The sequence below is a fragment of the Equus quagga genome, chromosome 19 (assembly GCF_021613505.1).
Source record: "Equus quagga isolate Etosha38 chromosome 19, UCLA_HA_Equagga_1.0, whole genome shotgun sequence".
In the NCBI taxonomy this organism is placed as follows: domain Eukaryota; kingdom Metazoa; phylum Chordata; class Mammalia; order Perissodactyla; family Equidae; genus Equus; species Equus quagga.
The window spans coordinates 37984513-37991867 of NC_060285.1; the positions used below are offsets into that span (position 1 = coordinate 37984513).

Below are 7355 nucleotides of genomic sequence, written 5' to 3' on the forward strand. Positions count from 1 at the left end.
GAAGTTACCAGTAATAGTAAGTGCTGGATACAAATGGAAAATAGGCTGAATGCAAGTAGTGTGTGGAGAATATCTCTCATGCCTACTTTTAATTTTAAACTGTCCTAAAGCAAAACTCAATTGTCTTTTCCCGTAAGTTCCATGTTTGATAATTGGGAAGAATAGATTATGTTTTTTAAGATGTAAAAGATATGATCGTTATACAATTATAATATAGAAATCTGGACAGAGAATATGGTTATGTTTTTTTATGCAATATCCACTATTTTTGAGAAAGCATAACATTGATAAGTATCTTATTTTAAAAGTGTGACTGCATGTACACCCATATTTCACCCAGTTACCAAAGAGTAAAAGTAGGAAGGAAGAGAAATACTCCTTGAGATGTCACCATTCTGAGGAATTCAAGACCAAAAGCTTATTTAACTTCTATGACCTTCTATTGCTGGATCTGGGGTAGAGAATTCATTTTGTTCAAAACCAGGCTGGATCTTAACAGATATACAGAGTACAGCTGGTCTTTGCCAGCGGCCTCACCAATTTCTTTTTCCTCCTGTTCTTCAGGCCCCTATTTATCTAACTTTGTCCACTACTGACTGTTCTATACCTTCTACTACCACTGCCACAGCCATGGTCCTGGTGATCTGACCTAGGGAACTGCTACCCAACTGAGAGGACCTGGTACTAAAGGCTGACTCTGATAAAATTGAAACCAAGGAACCCAGAGTTACCAAGCAGAAAACTGGGCCAGAAATAATCATCATAAGGCTGGATAACATTTATTAAGCAATTACAGTGTGCCCAGAACTTTTCTAAGTGCTTCATATATTTAATAATTACTTAATCTTCACAATAATCTATAAGTATTAGTTGCTATTTTTAATCTCATTTTAAAGAAGGAAACTGAAGCATGTAGGATTTTTAAAAATCTATACCACATTTCACAGCTAGTAAGTGTAAGGCATGAAGAATTATTCCTCTACCCTCTAGGTACTTCTGACTGGTCTGAGAATTAAATTAACATAAGACAGAATAACAGGAGAGAACCAAGCAAAGTTTAATAATATGTATACACGGAAGACATCCAGGAAAACTAAGTAACTTGCCAAAATGGCCAAAGCCTCCACCTTAAATATCGTCTTCAGCTAAAGACAAAAGAGGATGTTGGGGGTAGTAGTTTGGGACTTCAGAAGGGAGGAAGGCAATTTACATGGAGATGGAGAAGCAAATGTTTGGTAAACAAATGTTTCTGGGCCATCTATAACCAAATGAGAGAGAACTTTGATAAAAATGGGCCTTATTGGGTGCCTCCCTGTCTATCACACCTACTTTATATTACAGTATAGTTATCTCTGGTGATAGCTCTTTCCTGGGACAGGCCTTCTGTCTTAAATTCTTTTAGGCAGTCATGGGGAGGGTCAAAGTTTCTTCATACTAGAGATGCACATTTTGGGGTGGCAAATTCTGATCCCCCACATAAGTGATAGGGCTGTGATTCAAACTCAGAAACATGGGCTTCCAAGCCTCTGTCTCCTGAACACTGTGCTTTTCTGCCTCTGTCTTCACTGGCACCTGCCCTCGCATTCCCCTATCCACCCTTGGAGTCACGTTCGCAGGAGCTTTCCAGGGACTCGTTCCCATGCTGCTTAGAGTTGGAGTTATCCAATGCACCCCACCACTTACCTCCAAACGAGTACCCCATACTTCAAAGTATTTCATCCTCACAGTTGGATTAGTTTCCTATTGCAGTGCTACAAATTTATCACAAATTTAATGGCTTAAAATAATGCAAATTTATTATCTAGTAATTCTGTAGGAGAGAAGTCCAATGCAGTCTCACTGGGCTTTAGGAGGCTCTAGGGGAAAATTCATTTCCTTTCCTTTTCCAGCTTCTAGAGGCTGCCTGCATTCCTTGCCTCATGGTCCCATTCTTCATCTTCAAAACCAGCAATGGTGGTCGAGTTCTCTCATTGCATTGCTCTGACCTCTGCTTCCATTGTCAGATCTGCTTCCCCAACTCTCTCTCCTCTCTCTTTTTCCACTGTCAATTACATTGGGCCCACCTGGATAATCCGGGATAATTTCCCTATCTTAACATCAGCTGTTTAGCAACGTTAATTCCATTTACAACCTTCATTTCCCTTTATCATGGAATCTAACATATTCACAGGTTCTGGGGATTAGGAGGTGGACATATCTTGGGAGCCATTATTCTGCCTGCCACAGTGGCTCATTTAAAAGTTAGCAAATCAATTTGATTAAAAAATTTTACACTAACACGGAAAAGAGGCCTTTATTTCAAAAAAAAAATCATTAATCTGTTGAATTATAAATCATGGGAATGAGGGAAATAGTGAGAACATTTGATGCAGAAGGTTCCTCCTAGTGTGCATTTCAGTGACCCACATTTTGGATGCCCAGTGCTCTCTCAGGTGCTGGCATGTCTCTCATGCCTGCTCCCCTCTGGATAGATGAAGAGATCTAAGACTCTTAAATTCACCTGTCCTAAGTCCCATTCCCTTGGGACATGTAACTCTATGATAAATTTGTTCATTAAAAACTCAGTCACTAGATCTCTGTCACCTGGTAGCTAAGGGACTTGTAGGAAGCTATTCAATATAAGACTCGGTAAAATGGTCTGTTGTGGAGATTAAATAAGAAAAAATATGTAAAACTCTTAAAGTATGTGGCAATTAGCAAGCTCTGAATAAATTGTAGCTGGTAATAGTAGTAGTCGTCGTGTTGCAGTGGTTACAGTGTTAATGGCAGATCATGCTTTCATGTCCTATCTTGTTGGGTGGCTCAGGAAGAAGCCCAGCGGCCTCAAGCATGGCTTTCAGTTCCACTCTGTTGGCCCAGGGGCTTTGAGGCCTATCTCTAGAAGGCGTGGCAGCTGGCGAGTGTTGATGCAGAAGAGGCAGATTGCAAGGCGCCCCCAACTTTCATGTCAACCAGAGCAGTTTGTTAAAATCTGTTTTGTATATGGCGCTCTGCATTCATTGAAATAAAAATATCTTCAGCTTTAAAAATACAGATTAAAGGGCCGGCCCCATGGCCGAGTGGTTGGGTTCGCATGTTCCACTGCAGGCGGCCCAGTGTTTCTCAGTTCGAATCCTGGGCACGGACATGGCACCACTCATCAAGCCACGCTGAGGCGGAGTCCCACATGCCACGACTGGAAGGACCCACAGCTGAGAATATACAACTATGTACCAGGGGACTTTGGGGAGAAAAAGGAAAAAAATAAAATCTTTAAAGAGAAAAAAAATACAGATTAAAAACGACTGCTCTCTCTGAAAAAAATGACTCCCTAATGGTGGAAGAGTGACAGGTGTGGGGGAAGTGTTTGGGGTGCTGCTCTCCCAAATCTGACCATATGGGCAGCTGCCTACTCTGTTTTACTCAGTGTTAGGCTGAACTTGTGGGAGAAGAAACAAGCCTATCTGCTTCAGAGAAGGGATATTGGTGCTTGCAGCCTTTCAGAGAGAGGTTGTGCTGGCCTTCACCTCAACAGGAGTACCACTAATCTCCCTGAGTTGCAATATAAAGGTTAACTATCGTATGCCTTCGTGAAGAAAAATAGAATCATCTGGAGTTGGGAGTAAGAAATGTTTTACATGTTTCCAAACTGGTGTTCTTTATTTCATTTTAGGGAAGAACTGTGTCTTTTCCATCCTCATTTGATAATTACTTCCTTTGCAAACATGAAACAATTTTTTTTTCAAATGTGGAAGATTGAACATGAATGATAGCGCCCAAAATACTCCTTGCTGTTCTCACATAGCACATGCTCTTGTGGTATTTTTAGCACATTTTAGTTGACAAATGAATACTAATCACGGATGTCTTTTCACTCTTTCCCCCTCAGGTCCTTGGAGAAAAGCTACTTGATCAAACATCTGATAGTCACAAATTTGAAACCGTGCTTCAGAATCCTAGCACATAGTCAAAGGAAAAGACAATACTGATAATTATACCTATCAAGAAGCTGTGAACACGTGTTGTATAAATTCTTTACCATGGCAACTCGACACCTTCTTTCTCTAGGGCTGAACCCCTGCTGCTCACGTGCTCTTTACACACACAGACCTTCCATTCAGTGTGATGGGAATTCTCAGTGTGTAAAGGGAGAGTTTTCCAGTCTGCAGACTGAAAGAGTATAAGAAGAATGAAGTCCATGACTTTCAGAGAAATCACCAGGGCCAGGATTAACTTATTCTTGGGTCTATAGCTTTTCCAGAGACTAACAAATCCCTCATTAGCCTGTGGTTCAAACTGCATCAGTTCAAAGTTGTCACCACTTAAAAGAAACCTACACATTGCCTCTCACCCTGACCTGTTCCCCAATCGCATTGCTGAGTCGTCTGAGTTAGAATTCCAGTTAATAGCGAATTCAACCTCTATCCCCCTCTTGAAAATGGCAAGTTATTACATTATATTTGTACTCCATTCAGGTTCTAGAAGCAATTGGCTTTTTATTTTTGGTTTCCATAAATTTTATTATGCACTAATGTAGTGGGGAAATTTTAGCTCAACTTTTAGTTTGCTAGAAGCAAGAATAGAGAACTCTACTACTGTAGTTTTTTTTTAATTTAAGTATTGCTTATATCTATTATTATTAATTCTAACAGAATATAATGTATATTTATTCCACAATATATATATTATCAGAGTGTATTTGTTACAAACTTAGGTCTTTTCTTACCAAGTCTTACGAATCTGGTAAGAGAATACTAGCAAAGGACCTAGCTTCATGAACTGATCCTCATGATATTTATATCGAACCCTGCTCTCAATATTTTTTGTTAAGTTTTATATTTTTGATTGATAAACTCTGGAGAAATCTAAACTCTTTTTACCTACACTGACGTGCTGTCATAAAAGTCTATTTGAGATTTTAAAGCTTAGGGCTTTACAAAACTAAATTATAGTATATATGCATGTATATACACATATATATGTCATACAAAGTTTAGATCAGTATTCCCAAATAGAAATTGGATATTTTTGGCAATCTAAGATCAAAGGTATTATTCCTGTTGAAATTAGGAATATGTAAACCAGTGATATTGATTTTGTGAATGAAAAGATGCTGCTGCATCTAGAGGGAAAAGATACCTACTTCATTACACATATTCATGTAGGTAAATAGACAATGAGATATCATCTTTCAGAAAGTACCATTTACTGGAAAATGATCTATTAGAGCCAGCTATACAGATCATAACTTTCAGCTTACAATAAATCTAGGTACATAAGTCTGATTTGACTCTATGGAATGAATAGGAAGCAATAACTATTTGGGCATTTAAATACGTTAAGCACACAAATGTACCTGAAAAAAGAATAAATCTCTAGCTGAAACACTCTAGATAGATCATGAAAACTAAGCAAATATTTAAATATACCCTTTTCTCAAAGGCAGAAATTGATTCCCCAAGATACAATAAATTTCACGTTTCAGATAGTCCTCCAGATTAGAAATTTATGAAGCTCAGTTTAGGAACTGTTTTCATGAAAATAAAACCAATCAGAACTGCCCAGCACATTTTATTTTGCCCTGTCAGGTTGTATTATTGTCAGTCCCAAGTTCTGGCTACTCTTCATAGTCTGTCACCCAACAGAGGACAAACAGCAAGGAAAGGAGGAGGTATGCCAATTTCAACAGTGTCCTGCTGTGGCAACAGGTTCCCATCCTTGAAGACATATCATTTTTTACTAGAGAACTGGTGGGGAGGGCAAGGGTCAGGACCCTGAATGTTATGTAAAATAGTTTTACAAAAGAGACAAGCATGACTAAAGGGAATGAATGGAGATGACGTGAGTATTATTCAGTTTGAAAGAGGTAGTTCTCATTTTTATAAGAAAACTTTAATAAAACATATATTTTAGTTATCATTTAACAAAGAATGTGAAAGCTCTTCAGGCAATGCCACAGATTCTCATAAAGGGAAATCAATGCACCCTTGTAATGAGAAAATGGTCATTTCAACACATTTCAATACATTGTATACATTTGGAGCTTAAGGTGAGTATGTTTTCATTTAGCTGTAAGTGGTTAATATTAATTGATCATGTTTTCACGTCAATATAAATATTGTCATAGTGTTACAGAAGCAAGTATCAAATAAGCAGATACGTTACATTTGTGTTTTCTAAAAGTCTGTGTATTTTATGCTTCATTTGCGTAATGTTAAGTGCTAACAAATGTACGCCAAGCCTTTTGTCAAAGTGAGGGGCAATCCATCACACTGAAGGCATCTAGGGACAGATTACATGTCACAGTGGTCCTACATACAAAGGACCAGTCAAATGGCCAGTTTGCTTCACTAAAATCTAGTCGTTGAAATGTAAGCGTTCCCCTAAAGTTTAATCAAAAGTAGTCATCCCTAAGACTCAGAGAGGGCCCATGTGGTTCCCTAAGGTTCACTGATGCAAGAGGGAAATGGAAGAAAATCACCACAACTTGTCCTAATGCTCTTTATTCTTAATGATTATATTAGTGCTACTGACATGTTCAAAACCATATCAAAATAAAGGCCTATTGGGTTGCCCTTACATGAAGCTCAATCTTTAATATCCTAAACTAGATATTAAAAGTTAGGGGAAAAATCTGTTATGACTATTCATCAGTGATCCTGATGAAATTTTGGTTCTTTCCCTTGGTCGGGTTGGTGGCCAGATTTTTCTAAACTCTTTTCTGCTATGATTTTGAAGGCAAATAACAGAGCACAGTTGAGTTAAAGAATACTTGAGCCTTTTCTTTGGGGCATTTACATTTTGATTCTGTTGCCATTTGAAATAGAACATCTGCAGGGAGATAATGAGCTTAAATTACAATTGACTTTGGAAAGAATAACAGACTTTTGTGCTTCCTCAATCATGTAATCAATAGGGGATTCTCCAGTTATATGAACTATGGCTATCTTTTAAGACAATGCTAAGATCTAAATGCAGAATCTAGCATTCAGGGGCTTTTTAAGAATTCAGTGCTGTCTCTGAAGAACCTGACTAGAGATGGATTACACTAATTTACAAATGCAGTTTTCTACCGTGACAAATCAAAATGATCTGAGCTCAGTTCATTTTACTTAGTTGTGCCTATAGGACTCCAAGACATTGAAATATTTTGTCTATATTATTTTAAACATTTATAGATATTTGTGGATGTGTGAATAATGCCTGAATCTCTCATCTTTCAGCTAGTGTGTGTTTATCATACAGACAAATGCTGTTAGTAAGACAGCTTTAGACAGCATTATGCAGTAGAAAGCGATGTTCTGAAGTTCCGGGTAGGCCGACACGGAGCAAGAGCTCCCAAAACATGTCGTCATGCCATCTCGTCCCTCTAAATC

General features: G+C 38.2%; 1 protein-coding gene across 1 annotated transcript in view; it reads left to right on the forward strand.

The window, feature by feature from the left end:
- The window catches only part of LIN7A (lin-7 homolog A, crumbs cell polarity complex component), a 129570-nt gene extending 125575 nt beyond the window's left edge, over positions 1 to 3995 (forward strand). The window contains exon 6 of the mRNA XM_046646595.1: positions 3869 to 3995. The gene's annotated coding sequence lies outside the window, so the exon portion shown is untranslated. The remainder of the gene's footprint in view (positions 1 to 3868) is intronic.
- The last annotated feature ends 3360 nt before the right edge of the window (positions 3996 to 7355 follow it).